This window comes from Pteropus medius, unplaced genomic scaffold (genome assembly GCF_902729225.1).
Source record: "Pteropus medius unplaced genomic scaffold, Ma_sr-lr_union100, whole genome shotgun sequence".
NCBI lineage: Eukaryota > Metazoa > Chordata > Mammalia > Chiroptera > Pteropodidae > Pteropus > Pteropus medius.
Window position 1 is genome coordinate 17,549,092 of NW_024349800.1, and position 22,084 is coordinate 17,571,175.

Here is a 22,084-nt window from a genome sequence, read left to right on the forward strand (position 1 = left end):
TGCTTTCTTTTCCTTTTTCTTGAATTTTTACCTGAGAGCTCTTCAGTTTTACCCAGTGAAGAACTAGTTCACACTTTCATTCAAGGGCAGGGCATGGGGGAAGGCTCCCTTGGCTACCCTTTCTAAAATAACTGTCTCCCACCCAGACACACTCTCTGTCCTCTTTCCCAGCTAAATTTTCTTTAAGTATTTGTCATCATCAAACACACTATATATATTTTACTTATTTTTCTTATCTATTATCTGTCTTCACCTGTGCCATGAAGACAGGGATTTTCTTTAGCTTTATGCATTGCTATACATCCTGTGCCTCAGTAAAAAATTGTTGAATGAATGAATAATTAAGTACATGTACTCATTCTTTCAACAAACACCTAGCATGTGCCATATACTTGATATGAAATGGTGGATAAACTTTCCATGATCCTGCCTTCATGTAGTTTACATTTGGTGGGAAAGACTGACATTTATTAAAGAGTCACATAAACATGTAACCACAAACCCTGTTTGTATATCCTGTCCTTATAAGTGATTGACAACTACTAACACCCCACTTTACCCTTTAAACTCTTGATGGTCTAAATCTGTCTCTTAATCTGCAAAGTAGAGAGACTTACCAAAATCATGCTGGACAATAAAATTGAACATTTCCTAGCAAACAGACATGGTTAAGAGCTAATATAACACTATACTGCCCTCTTCCAGTCTGTGTAGTATTTGGAAAATAAATTTGACAAAGAAGATAATACCCTATATGTAGAAAGGCATTTTCTTACCTGTTTGGATTATTTATACAGTCTGACGTCACCCAGATGAAAGTGCTTAGCATGTGTGTGACTGCAGAAATATTCTGAATGAATTTATTTTCAGAGGATTCTTGTTTCAACAAATGAAGTTTGGGAAACTTTAATGCTATACCAAGGATATCAGATTTTTCAACATTAATTATAGACTGTTCTAAGCCCGTTGAGTTTTATTGGCTTTTAAAGTAAAACTCAAGAAGAACCTAGTCTGAATTTTTGGTTTCAAAACATACATGTTTTGTTCGAGAAGGACTTTGGATCATTTTACCTTATTATTTTAAAGGTGAATAAAATTTCTTTGATTTGACATAGAATTTTTAGGGGAAGATATAATAACATTAATTTTGTGGGATTATTTATAAAGGATGTTTATTAGCAACAGCACAAGTTCCTCATCTATTCATTTGCCAAGGAGCATAAATAATATTTGTTTGAAAGTTTTATCCGTGATTAACCTCAATACTGTAATGCTACTCCTTGTTCCTATAATAAGCAATCTTCCAAGTAATAGTTGGTAAATAAAGTTGTCATGTACATTGACAGTAATAACTAAACTATCACTGCCCACAGGCCCCTCCTCCCCTCCCCCAATTTTAGGATTGCAGAATTAGCATAGCACATTTTTTAAAAAGATCTAAATACATACCAGCTGCAGTCTTTTAAAGTCTCACATCATTTTGTTAGCACAATGCCTGCCTACGTGAGCAAAAACATGGGAACTGCATCCTAATGCAGTTGACAAGATTTTTTATTTTCATGATTACTTCTCTGCCTTTTTTTTATTTTGCCTGCAGGCAAAGGTTGGCATACATGTCAAGAGAATGTTCTCCAGCTGGGGCCTGCAGTACAGAGAATTGTATATACCAGAGGGCTCATGGGACTCTAGGCAGATTATTATGGTAATATTGGAGGCTGCTGTCCTCTCCCTCCCACAGCTGGGCCGCCTCTCTCGTTGTAAGTATTGAAGCAATATGTTTTGCAAATTATACATTGGGAACAACAGGGACCCAGTAAAGTGAGGAAAAAGAGAAACATTGCAAAATGTTGCCTTTAATATTATATTTTTCTTGTTCATCAAGCAAAATAAATTAAAGCTTTAATTTTTTTTAATTAAATGAGGATCATATATTGAAAAAAGAGCTATAAGAATAAAAACTTAATATTGATTTTATTGAGAGTTTTAAGAAAATATTGTTTCAGAGAAATTAGACAGTAGCCTGATTCAAAAGAATCATGGTAAGATTACATAATAGCCTTTATTATGGATTTCAAAAATCCTTTTGAGTCCAATGAAGCTGGGTTAGCAAAAACTGCACAAAAAATATCATTTTAATTAGTGCTAATGTGATCTCGTCATGGTCCAGCTGTTTCACACAGGATGAAAATACGTGTTACTTTATTAGTAATGCATCTTAGAAAAATGTCACTTCTGATTTCAAACATTTGTTATTAAAGTACATTTTAATACAATAATAGAGCAACATGATTGATTTGGTAAGATGAGGCATTGATGAAATTCAGGCAAAAGGGCTTAAAAGCCTTCTTAATTGAAGGAGAAATGTTTTCTTTCGGTCTGGCCTTCCTTTCTGGAAACATTCATAACGAAACAAGAGTCATATTTCTATTTCTACTGTGGATTTTGAAGACATATCATGTAAGAGAGAGTTCAAATGTCAGTAATTCATAAATTAGCACTCTTTCCCTTATGGAACACAAAGTTTCCCCCCAAATTTAAAGTTGTAGGCTAATTTTAACAAATGCTGTTTGTTAATAGCTTTGTGCTGTTTTAGTTTTCAATAATGAATTTAAATTTATTCGTCAGCAAACATTTCCACATCTCTCTCAATAGAGAATCTACAACTCATTCTTTTGGATTTAGCTTTTATTTTTTTCAGTCAGTCTTCACTCAACTTCATTCAGATATGAAATCCTGTCTCCTTAAAAAAAGAGCTACCTTCTGACTTAAAATCTGAGGAGTCTGGCTCAAATCTTTCCCTTAAATTCTTATTTGGTTTAGCAAGACTGAACCTTCTCACATGAGACAATAATATTAAGTACCGTACACTTATTTGTGACACGTCTCTTCTAGTCCTTTGCCACAAACCTATAAAATAGCTCACCATGTGCAGTCCTGTGCCAGACTAATATGTTTACTCATCCTATTTATTTGATATTGTGCCAATATATTTTAGCTTGCTATTGATAGGGATGTTCACATACAATTTACTTCCTTCAGCTACATGTTCATTTAGGAGGAATTTAGTGAATAAAAGGCTGGTAGGAAGTATGTTCAACATAAATGCCAGCCTCTATGATCTTTATTGAATTATAGCTATCATTTGGAAGTGGTAGTAGAGGAGAGAAAAAGCCAGCAATTCCCTATTGTTTTTCAGCATTGTTTCTCATTATTCCCATCACTGTCTCAGTGTTTAGTCAAAAAGAACATAAATACTCAACTTGATTGATGCTACCAGGGAACTTATTTGTCTGTTTCAAGCTTCTACTACTTGATGCAGGACAGTGTGGTTTCACTGTCCCTTTAATTCTTTTTGTCATATGGACTCAAGCAAGTTTATTCCTTTAAAAGTCTGAGATACTGAACGAAAAGCAACTTTTGATTTTATAATATAAGCTCTTTTCTCAAGGATTCCTTGCTGTGCTTTCTTGGTATAAGAGAACCTTTGTAGGCAAATAATTTTATAATAAGCCCGTTTAACTGGTAAGCAACCAGTCATTTTGCAGGGGGCCAAGACACACACACACACACACACACACACACATTGTCTTTCTATACATAATGTCATACTACAGTGAGTGGTGGAAATATGAGGTTCTCTTGTGGTTTTACTGGTGAGAGACTGTAGGCACCATGAAGCCCCAAGAAAAGAGTAGAGACTTGCTTTCCTATTTCTTTGATCTACTGGTTCTTTTATTGAGGGCCCAGTATGTGCTTCACTAATAATGAGTGGGTGAAATAATATTCCACATTAGATATACTCTCTTTATTTTTACTTTAAATTTTTAATAATATGGAAGCATGCTTTTTTGGGTCATATTTTTCATGTATTGCAAATACAGGTGTTTGTCTGCCTGGCAGCACTACTAGCCTACACTTAGGAAAATAAAGACCAACTGTGGCTGCAGGATAATTTTCTCTCTTTTCCTCACTACCTAGAGATACATGTGGATAAAATTGGGCCTGGACCCAGGTTTGGATTTCCATCATACAAAATACAGAATTTCCATAATGCCAAGCCACTCTACCAAGCTTAGATAGTCATGGTGGCTCTCAGTATCAGCAAATGGGGCTGGCGGCTTTCAGGTATAGTGTGCCTTTTGGGGATACTCATGATATTAAGTATGTTAAATTCTTGTCAATTATTAATCTTTATTGAATGCCTGTTATGTGCAAAAGTGTCGGCTAGGCATTGTGGGGGATTCAAGAGAAAGTGAAGATACAATTTCTGCCCTCAGATGAGCTTACAATTTTGTTAGGGAAATAAAAAAAGGTCAAGTATAAGCTAAATGGCCAGGTTCTGAATGAGTGGCACAGACATCAAGGGTTTAAGGGGACCGGATTGGTCTCTAATGTATGCGCTAATATACCAGGCCAGATTTCGGATGGAAGTGCTGTGTAGGAATGACAACTTTTGGGGAGGGTGAATGATGCAAGTTAAGGGACTAAAGTGGCAATATGATGCAAACGGTTTAGCACCAAGGTTCTTGGCATTAAATGAATACTCTCTAGCCACTCTGTAATTTAGGGGACAATTTAGTGATACATTTTAGTGAGGATTCTCTCAGAACATTATATCTGTAGGAATACTAAAATAGGTACTGATGGATTGAAGGCTGATTTTCTATGCCTAGAAAATTAACAACTCACTTTTATTGACGCCATATAAATTTCAAATTATTTTAAAGTCTTAGGGGATAGTTTCCATCTATGGCCAAATTCTTTTGGAAGTATTGCTCATGCACTTGGATCCATGTGGGTAGATTTATTTAGTAGAACTTGATATTCATCATTTATTGAATATAATTTTTTTTACCCAAGGAAAACCTTTTACTAATAAATAGTTATTACTTCCTCATAGGTATATCTTTCCACAGTCCAAGAAAAACAGCAGAAGTTAAAGCAGTCCTGAAAAACACTAAAGGGAATGACAACAAAATTATACCAATATTTCTTGCAAATGAAGGACCATACCTAAATGTTTTAGAGACTCGAAAACATAGTTAAGCACTGAGAATTTCTTTTGGGTGACTGGTTTATTGGTCTTCCTTTTATAATTTCATTGATATCTTTAAAGGATAAAAACTTTCCTTTTGTTTAAGCTTCCTTCAGAGTTAACTATTCCCCTATGTCCCCTATTCCAAAGAAGAAAAATGGTATCATAATCTGGGTAGCTACATTTTAATATTTTCCTATACATTGATAGATTCCCAACTATACTGTCCTCATTTCATCACATATTATTTCAAGATTAAGATTCAGAAATCCTTTGTTAATATAGATGTGCATTTTATGGGCCCCATGGTCTTCCTTCTCAATTGTCAAGATATTAAAGAAATAGTCTCAACAAGAGCCACAAGAGGCTTCAGTAGCATCAGTTAATTTGGGCCTAGTCTGCACTGAGTAAATAATATTGTATGGAGGACTTTAAAGATATATGTGATATATAATATATATTGATATACATATAAATGTTCAAAGTGTATTTTTCTGAGCAGACTTGCTACAAGTGCCAATTCCTGGGCGCCACCGTAGACTTTCTACATCAGAATCTCTGAGTAGAGTTTAGTGAATCTGCACTTGTAACAATATCCCTAATTGATACTTATGGACGGTAAAATATGAGATATTCCAGTATAGAATTTTCACATTGCAAACAGTCTTTGCATTTATATTAAGAGGAAACCGGACTGGCCAATAGGCAGCGAAACATAGAAATATCAAATTATCATCTATGAAATTTAGGCTACCATACTCATAGCATCATTAAGGCTCTTTTATACATATTGTCCCTTTTAGTTCCCACAATACTATTATGAGGGCAGGTGTCTTATTTTCCCATTATACATGGGCAAATAACCTCAGAGAGTTTTATGACTGTCTGGAGATCACCCAAGAATTAAGTGACAGAACTGATATTCAAACCACTACATCCCAGCTACCTCTATGAAGACTTATTCTGGTTTCTCTCTACTGCCTAGTGGAGTGCTCATGCAGCTTCCTTGAAAATTAGTTGCTATGGCCTTAGGGAATCAAGTTCTTTTAAAATAAAGAATATAATATAAAGAATACCTAATTAGAGGAAAACTATTGATGCTAACTTGCACAGTACACTCAAATTCCTTCTTTTGAACGGCCTCTACCTCAATAGCATAATTATGTGAAGGTCAAGTGAGTGTGTGCAACACGTACAGGTAGAGAAAACAACACCACATTAAAGATGTTGAAATTTACCCTACATTTAATTAATGAAGCTATAGAAAACCAGATGAACATCATAAAGGCCACAGTAAGGTATTGCATGAGGGATGATGTCAATATTACCCATTCGATCCTTCCAAACCTTATTAAACTCTACAATAAAACATTAGTTTTCATAATACCATAATGGATAAAGACAGAGCTCCTGATTCAGATTATCTGCGTATAAATCTGTCTTCCACCACTAACAGCTGTGCGACACCAGGCAAGTTGCTTAAATTTCCTGAGCCTTAGTTTTCCAATTTATAAAAAGAGAATATTGGTAGAGTCATCCTTACAGGGTTGTGAAGATCATATGAGATGGTTCAAGAACTTTTAGGACAGTGCTTGATACATGCCAGCATGTTTCATAAATGTTATTCATGTTAAAAAAAAAAAAGTCAAGGTCAGTATCTGGGTAGCAAATCCTCAAAGATGTATGTTGACTATCCTTGTTTTCCACCTTGAAGGAAACAATGTTCTTTGATAGTTCCCCCTTCTTTCTCTCCATCTGTTGTTTAAAAACTGACCTGATATTAGTCATTTTACTAAATAGAGGTTTTTTTTTTTTAGAACCTGCATAAATTCTGTCCTAGTAGGAAACACTAGATTTTTGGAGATGGGAGAATAGGTTGGGGGACGGAAGAGAAGGAGGGTGGTTGAGAATTCTTTCAGTCATAGTTCTAATACCTAAGAAGGGACTGTCTGTCTCATCCAACTAGTTCTCCTTGCTTTCCCCTCATCTTCCTCTTTCTCATCTTGGTATTCCCTTTCCGCTTCAAGACACCTAGGTTCTGGGCATCACTGTCTTTTATTTTCTACTCTTAAATTGTACTTGCCCAGGAGTCAGCTCAATCTGATTCAGCCACCCCTCCCCACAGCTCCTCCAGCCTATACACACTGCTTGTTTTCCTTGAAAGGGGGAAAGGTCATTCTTTAACATGGAACCTTTCAAAGTCAAGGTGCAAATAATTAACTTGGCCAAAGCAATTAAATTAGAAGTTGCTTAGAGAGAGCCAAGAATTGTGTACGTAGAAATTAGGACCTTTCGAATTATTTTATTTTATTTTTTATTTTTGAAAAGTAGCACCTTGAGCAAAGCTGCTCAGTGTTTGTGGGCTCATCAGAATCCACTTATGGATCCTGTTCAAACCACATAGACACTGGCCATCTTATTCCCCCAACATTTCTGGCACTTCCTCCCCTCCACCCCCTGCACCAACACTAAAACAATAAGTGGGATGATGATGTGTGTGTCAGTCTATATTTTTAACAAATATTTTCAATTCTTTTGTAAATTACTGAAAAATTATCAAGCGATTTTTTTTCTTTAAAATCTCTGAATGAATTTAGCTTTGTGTAACTAGGTTTTGTTGTGTCAGAGGCCTTTTTACAAGAACTAATGACAGACAATCTTAATACTTAAAATTGTGATTTGAAATTAGTATTTGTAATATTTAGTATATTTCAATTATTTTATTCTGTGACTGCTATTGTAAGAGAAAAAGCTATTTGTTCTTTCATATTCATGACAGTTCTGAGTATAGTCAACATGGGATTAAATAAAAGAAGATTTCTAACTGCTCCAGAATCTCTGTTTATATCCATCTATGAAAAGGTTTCTTGAGGGACTTTTATTTTCTGATTCTTTATCAATTTTATTTCCCTATGTATTATGTGATACATTATTGCTATTATTATTAGTTATCTCTACATCACTGCTGAAGACAGTATTACATTTTCCTTTCCTAGACTTTTTTTTTTTGTCTAGCATAAACAGCATCAAAATTTAAATATTTATGGTAGGGATCATTTTAAGAGGTATTTTTTACTCCTAACCATTTCTAATACAAGATATTACAAAAGAACAGTATGAGAAAGTTAAGATAATATTTGTCTTTATTGGTGTTTTCATGCTGTTTTCTGGTTGATTTATATCATTATTTAATGCCAAAACCTGAGACCTGATAAAATAATAATGCAAAATGCTGTATGCTTGCTTAGTTTTTATTGTATCAATTTGTATTGAAAATATATAAAATATTTAAAAAATAATAATGCAAAAATTAATTAAGTCTGATGAATAGTGGGGTGTTCGTCTTGACAGTCTTTGAATAAGTGTGTTTTGGTTCTGGGGAGAATGTACTGTTGATTCGGGAGAAATGAACTCTTGGTTGGAGGGAGACTGAAATATCAACTGTCACCTCCTCTCACCCCCAAGAGTTTTAATTTTCTTCAAGAATCCCACAGTGGTTTTATGGGTTGTCAAAGTGCTTGTTACTAGTCGGGGATTAATCAACAAGTATTTATTACATACAATTTATCAAGTGCTTTCTACCTTATTATCCAATGTCATCCTCACACCAGCTCTATGAAGTAAGAACCAAACCTCATGTTAAAAAGACTATGAACCCCATAACTAATTAACAGCAGAGCCTGTAATGTATCCTACTTGTGGCAGGGTCTGTGCTAAGTGTCTTATAAAAATTCTCTGATTCTCACACCAATTCTGCAAGGTGGTGTTGCTATGCTCACTTAGAGATGATCAGACCAAAGTTTAGTGAGGTCAAGAGCCTTTTCCAACACCACACAGGATTGGAACTGAGGCATGCCCAATCTCAAGGCTGGATTGAAACTCCATTTTGCCTCAGTGGTCTTTCCACTGGCTTCCAAAAGAAACCTCACTATGTATTATCCATGCTTAATTCTTCCAGTCAGCCACTATATACCAACATTAATCAAATCAGCAGAGAATTTTAAAGACATTTGAGTTATCTCCTGTCCTTTTATATGGGTTAAAGAAGAATCAGACTTGGGATCTTTCTTTTTTCCATATCAGGTTGTATTTTTATTTTATATTATTTAATTTTATTATTTTTTATTAAATTTATTGGGCTGACAATTGGTTAATAAAATTATTTAGGTTTCACGTGTACAATTTGATAATACATCATCTGTATGTTGCATTGTGTGTTCACTACCCAAAGTCAAGTCTCCTTCCATCACCATATATTTGACCTCATTTACCCTTTTCTACCTCCCCTCCCCCTTTCCCTCTGATAACCACTAAACTGTTGTCTGTCTATGAGTTTTTGTTTGTCTTGTTTGTTTGTTGCTTTCAGTTTTATATCCCACGTGAATGAAATCATATGGTTCTCAACTTTTTATGATTTATTTTGCTTAGCATGGTAATATCAAGATACATCCATGTTGTCGCAAATGGTATTATTTCATCTTTTCTTATGGCTGAGTAATATTCCATTGTATATATGTGCCACATTTTCTTATCCAATCATCTATCAAAGGGCACTTTGGTTCTTTCCATGTCTTGGCCACTGTGAATAATGCAGCGGTAAACATTGGGGTGCATATATTTTTATAAATAAATGTTTTCAATTTGAGAAGAACATAAGATTTGTTTTTGCCTATTAAACAAGGCTAAAGAAGTTCTTTCAAAATCTATGTAGCAAGACATATTAGTGAGTATTTGTGTTGGTACATTGTCTCAGCTAAGGTCAAAAAAAAAAAAACAGACTTAAACTGTGAAAGGAGAATGCAAAGTAGTCATTACCACCATTTATCCTACTTCTGCAGGGTACAGGCAAAGGACAATGGAAGGATACTTGAAGAATGCAGGACAAAATTCTTATCACTGTGGTCCCTATGAGGCAGATGAGTAGACCAAATCTACATGTGAGTTTACTGTATATGTTGTATACCACAAGAGGAATTCTGTTTCAATTTGGGCATTTTATATTCGTTATCTCCTTGGTACAGTCTTAGCTCCATGATTGTTTAGAACATTTATAGTTGGGAATTTTAAATAACCAGGTAATACTTCTGCTTTCAGCCAATATAGAATAATAGGAATCAGATTTATCCTCTCACCTGAAACCAAATAAACCAGATAAAATATTTGAAACCACAAAGGACAATGATCCCTAAAAGACAGAAAACAAATGAGGTGAGTTCTGGGATTGCTCTAGCTACCTTGACAGAGTTTCTAGGCTATAGATAGAAAAGAAAAGGAGACCCCAAGCTGTAACTTGGCAGACCCCCTAAACTGAGGAGACAAAACCGTGAATCTGGGGAGACCAAGGCAGCTGGAGTTCATAAGACAGAGTGTTTGAGAAAGATCCTGAGATCTGCAAGAGAATCCTCCTGGAGTATTCAGCTGAGTACTTGATCATTGCATGCATACGAGGAAACTACCCACAAGTGGGAAAGAACTACCTAAAATAATTAGAAGGAAAAATGCCTTGCACACCTACGGGGCTAGGAATAGTGCCTGTTTCCACAAGCCAGACTGGAAAACATTCTAATTCATGGGGTATTGGTAGATTATTCAGAAGGGATTTACTCAGTAGTGAGAAAAAATTAGCCCTACACTAAACAGAGCTCTGATCTCAACTAACATATGTTAAAAACCAAGACCTGAAAAGATCGGTTTTCATGTGACTTAAATTTATTACAGAACAAAGTTTAAGAATATTTAATATTTATAGGAGTACAAAGTATCCCAACATTCAACAAAGGAAAATTCACAATGTCTGGCATCTAATTGAAGATCACCAGGCATGCAAAGAAGCAAGGAAATACAACCATTATTAAGGAGAAAAATTAATGAATCAAAACCAACCCAGAACTCACATAAATGTTAGAATAACAGACAAGGACATTAAGATAAATTTTTAAGGCCATATTTCATATGTTAAAAAAAGTCAAGTTATTTAACCATATCATGTGGAGAAATTGAAACTTTCATATACTGCTGGTAAGATTGTAAAATGGTACAACCATTTTGAAAGAGTTTAGCAATTTCTTAAAAAAATGGAACACACACTTTCATATAATCTAGCAATTCTCCTCCCATATATTTACCGAAGGGAAAAGAAAGCATATGTCTATACAAAGACTTGTATACAAATGTTTATAGCAGCTTTACTTGTAATAGCAAAAACCTGGAAACAAACCAAATGTCCCTCAACAGATGAATGGGTAAACAAGTTATGATATGTCCATATAATGGACTGCTACTCAGCAAAGAATAGGAATAAACTATTGATATATGCAACGACATAGATGAATCTCAAAATAAATATGTTGAGTGAAAAAAACCTCCCCTATATGGAATCACCAAAAAAGAGTACATACTGAGTAATTCCATACAGTATAACATACTATATAATTACATTTATTTAAAACTTTAGAAGTTTTTGAACTAATCTATAGTGACAGAAATCAGATCAGTGATTGCCTGGGGGCAGGGAAAGATTATAACAGGGCATGAGGAAACTTCTGGGAGTAACTAACTTAATTGTGGTTATGGTTTCATGAGTGTATAGATATATCAGAATATCGAATTATAAAATCTAACTATAGGTACTTTATTATATGTCAATAATACCTCAATAAAGCCATGAAAATACTCCAAGAACAAAGCAAAAGTATAAATAAGGCTACAAAATAACAAGAAAAGAATTATTTGAAAAAAGTCATAGTATTTTTAGTTGTTTAGCACTTTATAAGCTCATTCATATTTTTCCACTTGAGCATCTTGTCCCCCTCTTAGAATTTCTTATAGTTATGTTTTCCATTTTTAAAAGTGCCTTAATGACCTGGTCCTATATGAGACTCTTTAGATGGGTGACACTTATCTTTACTTTTCTGCTTTTGGAGTCCTCATTGATGCTGATCATTCTCCTGCTTATTTCTAGAAATTACTTAGATTTGGCCTAGGCCATTTCTTTTTTTTTTAAGACTTGTATATTATATATAAAAAACACTATATTAAAAATTTCTGCACTTTGAGGCACTTTCTAATGTTTAGGTATGTATATTATATTGTGTATATTCAATATATATTCATTATTAAAGTCATTGATCATATCAATTAGCAGATGAAGGTCAAGAACTCTAAATACATTCCTTTAGGGCAAGAAGACCAATGAGAAAGTATGTAGAAATATACATTGGTTTGGAAAAGCCTTCAAGGTATGTAGGAAAATAAATATTACAGCTTTTTATTAAACCATTAAGAATAACATAAAGCAATGATTCCCAAACCTGACTTCATATTAAAATAGTTTGGGAAGTTTTTTAAAAATACCCGTGGTTGAGCCCAACCTGTACCAACAGACTCAGAATCTTTCGGCGGGACTCTTTACTGCTAGTTTTACCAATCTTCGCAGATGATTCTAATTGTGCTGCCAAGGTTTCAAGAATGGCAAGGATGGTTGTGTGGATCACGGGCTTTGGACAGGAATGGCACTTTCAACCTGAAGGGCCATGGGCTAGGTGTTATGAAAGTGATGCTCAGCTTTGACTGCACATTGGAGTCAACTGCTGAGTTTTAAAAACAACTGATAGCTAGGTCCCTCCCGGAGGGATTCTGATTCAGTGATCAGAGGTGCGGCCTGGATATGAAGCTATCAGTAAAAAGCGACTCAAGTAATAGTAATGTACAGCCAAAGTGACAAACTGCTGTTCTAAGATGGGCTTTCTCATCTATGATGTAGGGATTATACTTTATAGCTTGTGTGTGCTAGTGTGTGTGTGTGTGTGTGTGTGTGTGTGTGTGTGTGTGTGTGTGTGTGTATTGCTTTAATGAATGCATTTAATATAGCTGTTAGGTTTATAGTGAGCAGTTGATTAAAAGTAGTCACTATTTTTTGTATTTTCTGAAATCTCTAATCTCTGGAAAAGTGGGATCTATATAAGAGAACTCTATACCCATAAAGGTTTTGCCAAACTCTGGAAAGTAGAATCTATATTTGAAAGTCTAAGCCCATGAAAGACTATATCAAGGGATGTTATTTTGTATAGAATAGGGCTGAGGCACAATGAGGCTTTGCAAGAGATTCAGAAGTAAATCTTCTTGCCTTGAAGGAAGAAATTTACCTTATGAGAAAAGTATCAATTTAAAACGGCATGAATACAAGGGCCAAGGAAGATTGCGTGGCTTGTACCCCTTCTCAACTTCACTCAGGAGATGGTTGAAATGGGCTGGCTGATGAAATATTCTGCTTTTTTAAAGTAAGATTTTGTTTTTGTTAGTGAGTTTCTTTTGGCTGTTAAATATGATGTTTTCCTGTTGTGAGAGGAAAGTCACTAAAAGCTAAAGACAAATGGTGCCTCAAAAGTGCCCAAACTTTAGCACATAAATAAAAGTCTGTGCCAAGACTCCTTGGGACTAACTTGAGTTGGCCACTCTAAAACACTATAATATAAATAGCCATATCCCATTAGTCATGGTCTATTATCACCGTCATCATTTATGTACCTAGGCCTTTGCCACCACTGTGTCAGTTCCTTTCGCTCAGCCCCCATCCACCTCAGCCTCTCCTATAGGCTAAGTGTTATATTCTTAAGGTATTACTTTGATATTCTGACTTCTAAAGTGCTACCTTAGATTCCAGCATCATCAAAATAAATTTTCTAGCTTGGGATACAAAACCAGCCTCCAACTCCTTAATCTAATTGCTCTGCTTCCCCAGAACAGCCAAATCTAGCCTGACACACCTACTTCTTATTACCTGTGAAGGCCTCTAGCATCTCTTGTGCCCTCACTTGTTCAGTCATGGTATCAGGCACTATATCATAATCCCCAAGAGACTAATGAGAAACTTGAGAAACAGAGATATTAAATAATACAGCCATGGCATACAGCTAGTAAGTTGTAGAACTATGATTTATACCTGGATTTGATTCCAAAATCCATGGTTTTCCATTGTTAGCATGTCACATGCTATTGATTTCTTCTGGCCAAGTGGAAAGACTTAAATTATTTCCAATGCTATTAAGGATTTATTGTGTGCTTCCCTGATAAATCTCTCTGATTCTGACTACCACACCTCAGTATAATTGAGATGATCTCCTTTATTTTAGCTCTCTGGTTCTCCAAATATATTAATTAGAACTTGTGGAACCATCTTTACGTTTTTGATTTGGGAATTATTTCTGCATTACTGTCATTCCTATTTAAGTTTCATTTATTAGACTCTTTTTCAAGGAGAGGGACTGCTCTTCACAGAGCTTGGTAAAGACGTTGTGGCAAAAAATGTCAGCTACCTTAAGAGCAGTGTATTGTCCATAGATATCAGGCTACTTTCAGAGTCCAGTCAAACATATTGGTATATTGGTACCATGAGCATGTAGTGTCTTCAAGGAAGTAACAGGAACATGTTAAAAATAATAGCAAAGCTAGATTTCCCTTAAATTCTTTATTAATCAAATTGTTAAAACTATTTAGGGTGTGTAATTTATCCAAACATACACAAAACACAGCCAGGTGTGCTTTAATTTGAATTTCTCCAGTGGGAAACCTGGAGAAAGTAGGTCAGTGACTTGCTTCTGGTCTCCTGGTGGGAGCTGCACAGACTCTCCGGCAAGCTGTGTAGCGAGGCTGATACCCATGAATTTACTGTGTACATAACAAAAGGCCAGTGTGGCTGGACCAGAGTAAGTGAGAGAGAAAGTAGTAGAATAAAAGGAAAGGGTCTCATTTATGAGGCCCTATGAGAAATTTGGCTCTTACTCTGCGGGAAATAAAGAATAGGGATTTGAGTAGAAGAATGTTTTCTTTTGAAAGTAGTAATGCTTTGAGGGGATCACTCTGTCTCCTGTGTTGAAAATAGACTGTAGAGGATTAAAAGTTGCAACAAGGAGGACCATTTAGGAAATTACTGAATAACCCAAAAGAGAGAGGTGACTTGGATGATGTGGTAACTGTGATAGAAGTGGTCAGAGTCTGATACGATCAAATGATACCTTGATGTGGGAGAAAGATAGAAGTCAAAAAGGATCCCAAAGTTTCTGGCCTGAACAATTAGAAGATTGAGGGTTGCCATTACTTGAGATGGGAAAGGCTGCAAATAGAGTAGTTTTGAGGGGAAGATCAGGAGTTCACTTTTGGGCATGTGAGGAATGGGATGTGCCAGTGGAAGTGTCAGGTAAACCACTAGATACAGAAGTCTGGAGTTTGGGAAGAGGTCTGCCCTAGAGATATACATTGGGGCATGACAGCAGGGGTGGCATTTAAAGACTGAATGAGATTTCCAAGAGAGTATTGGGTCTTGGGGAAGGGATGTAGGACAGATGAGGAGTGGGTCTTCATGGAGCTTGCTTTCCAGAATGTACGGAGGCAGACTGCTAGATTTTCTGTCTTGTGAGCCCCTCCTTTCCTCCAGGCTGATTTGTTTGGATTTCATCCATTTTTTAAAAAACAGTCTCTGGCTCTACTATCAGTTGACAATATTCACTAACTCCTGAAACTGTGTGAATAGTTAGTTAACATCAGGATTTTTAAAAATGTTCTTAAGTGATTGAGACCCATCTATGAATTTTGAGGAATCCCCTAAATAGAATACGACATACATACAATATTTAATGGAACCAGAGTGTCTCTTCTGCTATGTTGTCCATGTAACATTTTGAATTAGCAGAATTTAGGGGTGAAGATGATTTTGCCGTAACATGTCTTCTCTTGCTTTGATGGTGAATTCTTTGTCCTTTCAATAATGGAGTCTCTAAATCCAAGTTTTGTTCAGGCTTGGAAGATGGTAGCCACATCTATGGGGAATTTTAAAAATAAGTGTTTGAATATTTTATGCCCTAAAAATTGTGCTTTTTAGGCATCAGTGAAAACACAAATTTAACTCTCAAATGATAGTGTAAGGACAAATACAAATTAAAAATAGAAGGCTTAATTCTGCCTGCTGAAAGATGCGGGAAAAGATTTCTCTCCCTCCGCCCTTTTTTTTCTTTAGAAAACTTGTTATTGTAGGTGCTTTCTCCTCATTTTGAAAGGTATGTAAGTCCATTTGAAGACTAAATTGTTTTTTTGTCAGCTTTTTGTCCTGGGAATGCCTTTCTCAAGGATCTGAGAGCTATCTCATGGAAATGTAAACGTCAAGAGGGAATAGTGCCCCAATATTTCAGTTTCTGTGGGGGAAGCGAGGGTAGGAAGTTAACTTCCAGTGGGTACAATCCTAAAACTTAAAAAATTACTTCCTGCCATAAAGATATGAGAAATTCGTTTTTCCTTTAGATAAAGCCAATGAGCTAACACAGATAGTCACCCCACTTACCAGGTAAAGTTAGTATTGTTTGTATATGACAAATGGTGCTATCAAGTCCTCTGATTTGAGAGTTAGTTATTGTTTATCTTGCAAACATATGTTATGGGTTGTATCTGTGTGACTGTGTAAAATGGTGAGATTTCTTTTGTCTTTGCAATTTCTTAGCAGATTTGATTTTATGCTTATTCAATAATGGAAGTATTTTCTTTCTCTAACTTTGTGGAGAGAATTTCTGGGTTAGGAAATTTTGTTTTTAATTGTATCTCCCCAACATTAATATCTTGTAGATAACCATATTGCTGATATGCTTTGGTTTTCTAAAATTTGCTTTCAAATGTTCATGGGTGATTTATTTCTGTTGGATATTTTAAATTAGTTTTTGCTCTTAAAAGTACTGTTAACGTTTGAAGACTAAATTCTTCCACTCTTAGGGATAATTCTAATCATTGTATTATTGACATAATTCATTTTTTTTTTTGTTGTTGTTGTTCCTTTAAAATGTTTTACCCACATTCTAAAGATTTGGGGCTATATTAAAGTTCTGCTGGTGTACTGGTTTGCCTGGGCTGCTATAAGAACCACAGACTAGGTGGCTTAACAACAGAACTTTTTCACAATTCCGAAGTCTACAAGTCCAAGATCAAGCTGTCTGCAGGGTTGGTTTCTTCTGAGGTCTCTCTCCTTGGCTTGCAGATGGCCACCTGTGTGTCATCACAGGGCCTTCCTTCTGTGCTTGTCTGTGTCCTAATCTCCTCGTCTTATAAAAACACCAGTCAAATTGAGTTAAGTCTCACCCTAATGATCTCATTTTAACTCAGTTACCAAAACACTATCTCCAACTACAGTCATATTTTGAAGTACTGGAGGTTAGGACTTCAACATTTGAATCTTTGGCTGACACAGTTCACCTCATAATGTGTACATGTTCAAGTTGCTATTCAAGTATGTACAAGGCAGTTTGATCAAAGTATCTTGGAGGTGAGGATGTGACTGTCATTTAAAATAATTTTTAAATGGGACTAACATTCAGCATTCTACTTGCCTTAGTTACTAGAACCAATATCTCCAATTTATACACAATATTTTGTTTTTTCTGTCCTTAAAAAGAGGATTGTTTTTGATTAACCATTAGTTTCTTCAAAAGAGGAAAATGCACCCCAAATCTTTTTACAGCCTCAAGTTGGCAAACTAAATCGACTCTTAAACATGGCAGAATAAAATATCTGTATTGTCAGCTCCACGCTAAATGACATGCGTGTGAAATTAGCTTCCAAATGGTACTACTGGTCACTAATTAAAACTCAATTCTCTCGACGTTCGCTATTTGTATATGTGAGGGGGAAAGAGGTACACATTTTCCGACCTTTGAATGTACTCGTATTTATTAAGAAATCAGTACTTCCCCCAAACATATTTTGGTGACTCATGAAGTGACTTGCCACCAGACTTGACCCTTGGAGGAAGGAGGAGAAGGATGAAGAAATGCTAAAAGGTGAGCATATTTTCTCCTCAGACATTATATTTGTCTCCTTCTATTAGATTTATTTTTGGCATGCAGAAGAGCACGTCCATATGGGGAGCATTTTAAAATTGCTTGTGAAGAGCAGGCATATTTCCAAGAGGAAATGTAACCTTGCCTTCATCTGGCATATCAGATCAATGCACCGTAAAAGATCATGTTCAGTTACCTCATTTTTTTTGAATTAGAATTAATGGCTCATTAGTCTTGATCATATCAATATTATAACACCACTTACATTTGATAGAAAAGGGAAGCAGGCTGATGGAGTGCACTTACTCCCTTTTACTTTTAGTGAATAGTCCATGTGCCAGCCTCAGGGAAAACCAGCCAGATCTCAGAGGTGGCCCTTTTCAAACAGGCTCCATTTAGGGTAAATATGCACTCTTTTGTAAGAGACTCTTGGAAGAAGAGTTAAAAGGTTCTAAAGGTTTGGGTCACTTGGGACAAATATCAGTGTTTTCCTCCACTTTAGGCAGCAGGCCAGAGTCAGGGAACCAGACACCCTCAGCATTTCTTTGGCCACATGTTGGACCATATGTTGGAAACTAGAAAAACAGACATTAAGAATTTTCTTTTGAACATCTATCCCATAAGGCATTCCATCTACAAAAGAGCATATATTTCTACAAGGCTCAGAGAGAGAGTCAGGTTGACTCTTTGAAAATAAGAATAAGAAATACTGCCAAACACAAGATGATATTAAGATTTACTTCTTTTCCAATCCCTAAATTATGCCAAAAGAAACAAGAACCAAATGAGCTCTAAAATTAAAGCAAAGCAAAACAAAACAAAGCAAAACAAAAACTTTACGAACGGAAACACCAGAAGTTAGAAACTCTGACCTTACTATTAACTTCGTCAGTAGTTAACTGTGTGACTGTGGACTGTCACTGTTTGCTACTTTTGGCCTGGACAGCACCTTTTTTGGGGGGCGTGGAATTGTTCCCCATCCCCGCCTCTACCATGGCTGAGCTCTTAACCTATGGCACAAGAGATAATATCTTAACCTTCCTGGACCCAATGATTGACTCAGAGATGAATATATGACCAAGCCAGACCAGTTTGAGGTTTCAGTGGGATTTTTCTGGAACTATCAGGAAAGAGGCACTTGCTTTTCACTGGGATTATGAATTGAAAGGCTAATCTAAACTGGCAGCTGCTGATCTCTTTCTTTGTCACATAATGGCAACCCAGAGGAAGGCAGACCTGAGAGATGCCCAGAGAGAAGTAGATCTGGTTGATACACCTTCAAATCCCTGGAGCGGTCACTCTTGGAATTCCTTTTTATGCTAGGCTGTACATCTCCGTAGTTCCAGTTGAGACTTTGTCACTTGGAACCTACTTATTATACTTTGGATATTTAGATTCACCTCTCTGAGCTTTCCTTTTCTCATTTGTGAAGAAACATAATCAATTCAGTGAATATCTAAATTTCTTTCCATCTCTGAGCTTTTTAAGACTCTAAATCTAAATCTTTTGACACATTTTACCTAATAATTTGTTGTGATATGTATCCTCACAGACAGATGATAGGTCTCTTAGAAATTCCCAAAATTTTCTCCAATTATTTGTAACTTATGTTAATTATACATGATGTTAAATTTGTCTTTGTATTTTCAATGAATTGTTTAATGAGAAAATTGATAGTATAAACAGGATCAGAGAGTACCATTTAAAAGTCTCTTAAAAATACAAACAACTTTTAGAAGAGAACAAGACATGATGAAAGTCTAACATCTGTTCATTAAAGCACATTAAATATAGCTATTATATCTACCTGAAAGCAACAAAATATTTTCCTAAAAACTAAACTAATATTTTCCTAATTAAGATTAGGCAATCTCACCAATTATTTCTATTTTTTACACCAATCAACAATATAAAGTCAGTTCATTATGCAAATATCTTTGGGAAAATCCATCCCCCGTCCCCTTTTTTTTTGTTCAGTGGCGTGACTTCATGCTAGCAAAGCAATGGAATTTGAGTAGAGAACAGTTTGCCTTGAGAAAAGGCAAATAAGAACTTGAGGGTGATGGTAAAGATTAACTAGCATGATTAAAAAAAATAATTAAAGGACCTGACCTGAGTTTCATTGTTCTCCGCCCAGATTTATTAACCTTAGGGACAAGACTGAATTAAGAAGAAACTAATAATAAACATTTTTTCCTCTCTTACCCCTTGGAGAGGCTCACGAAATTTTACTAAGCTAATTTTTTAAATGCAATCTAATGTGCATAGAAATGTCCTTTTGACAGCTCTGAAAATATGACACCTCTCTCCAGAAGAAGCTCAAAAGTACAGTAGCACTTAGCATTCGTAGCACTGGAAAGTAATTAATTAGTATACTTAGCATGTCTTCTTATATTCGAGTGTTGATTATAAAATGAGGAGACAGATTATCAAAATAAGGGAAATGAAGGCTTGGATGAATGATATGAGATTTAGAACTCGTAGCTTTTGACTAGGCTGTGGTGGACTGGCCCCATGCTTTTCGCTGGACTACCAGCTCTTCTTGGGGAGGGGCCTCTCCCTCACCGCCTTCATCTTTCCCTGGGGTGCTTGCTTTCATGTATAGCATGTTGGTGACCCACTGTTGTGTGGTGCCTCTAGAGTGCTTTGGCTGAGGTTTTGGAAGAATGGTTTCACTTTAGTTGCAGGGTCTCTAATGTACCATCAGGAGCCAGAGGGAAAAGGATAATCTATTTTCTAAAGCAGAAGTGACTTAGGAAATCCCTGATGGGGAACTTCGTCTCTGACTATTTTGGAAAGTGTTTTCCAAGGCTAATTTCTAAGAGTAGATCCTGCGGTTTGAGTGCCTCTCCTGAAGATATCACAGATGCATCGTCTGCAGAGTGAATGGATATTTATGTATTACCTACTTTGTGTGGCTTTGAGCAAGCAGACACAAAGTAAAGTGACCATGTTTATTTTCTAACAACATATCTGGCAGGCTTTCTCTTTGTATGCAGAGGATGAGCTCACCCCACAAGCATTTGTGAGGGATGTGTGCCCCCGTGTCAGCCAGTGGTTCTCAGACTTTGTATGTGTAAGAATCATCTGGAGTTTACCAAATTACCACATTCTAGGCCCAGTCCCCAGAAATACAGTTTCAGCAAATCTGGGGCTGGGTTTAGGAATCCGATTCCCATTTCAGGTATTCACAAACATCCCAGGTACCCTAACACCATTGCTCTAAGTGCTGTGGGGATAGTACAAATTCCTCACTGAAAATCACTCAGTCACAATGGCCAGATGAATCTCAGTGGCCCACACGGATGATGGCAAAACCCCACAGAAAACTAGACAGAGAATTACTGCTCAGGGACACACAGTCATGGGGATTTAAGAGTATTATAGACTAGATTTAGGTGTGGAGTTTTGTGAAGAATTTAAAAAGTAACCTGGACTTTATAGAAAATCGAATTTGATCCAACTATTTTATATTATTTTATTTTTTCAGATGAAGCACATAGGGTCCAGAGAGGTTAAGCAACTGGCCTATAACCATTCAGCTAAGAGTTGAAGGGCAAGGACTGGATGCAGAGACGTCTAACTGTGTCAATAAGCAGCCATTGGAGAGACTCCCCTGGTTACAATGGAAGCAGGAACACAGACAAGCATCCTATTAAAAGGGCATGCAGAAATGTGGCTAAATGTTAATACTGTTTTTGGATTTGAGTTGACGAAGCACAGGCTGATGTGTCAATAATTTTCAGTGATATGCACAGAATATTCTCTATTGAAGGAAGGCTCTGCCAGGATTCTATACAAATCTATACATTTTTATCGCTGACTTAGATGTACATAGACAATATTATATTAACTAAGAATTATTGAGCATGAATTATGTGCTTAGCTTTTTACATGAATTAACTCATTGAATCTTCTTCAAAGACTCTACAAGGCAGGTAATATTATCCCTAATTTACAGATGAGAAAACTTATATACAAAAGAATTAAGAAAGTCGCCCAAGTTTTCACAGCTAGTAAGTGAATGAATTGTGGATACAAATCAAAGCTGTCTGCCTGCCTCTGCAGCCCTCTCTAAACCATTGCTCTATACAGAAGCTTATAAACCTGCATATGATGGTTCTATATTTGGAGAGATGGAAAATTACTAGGTGATAGGATTAAGATTTTGAAAAGGTCTTCGTGGACTGAAACTAGTGGTGTAACTTATTAAGGATAAAAGTAAAATTCTACA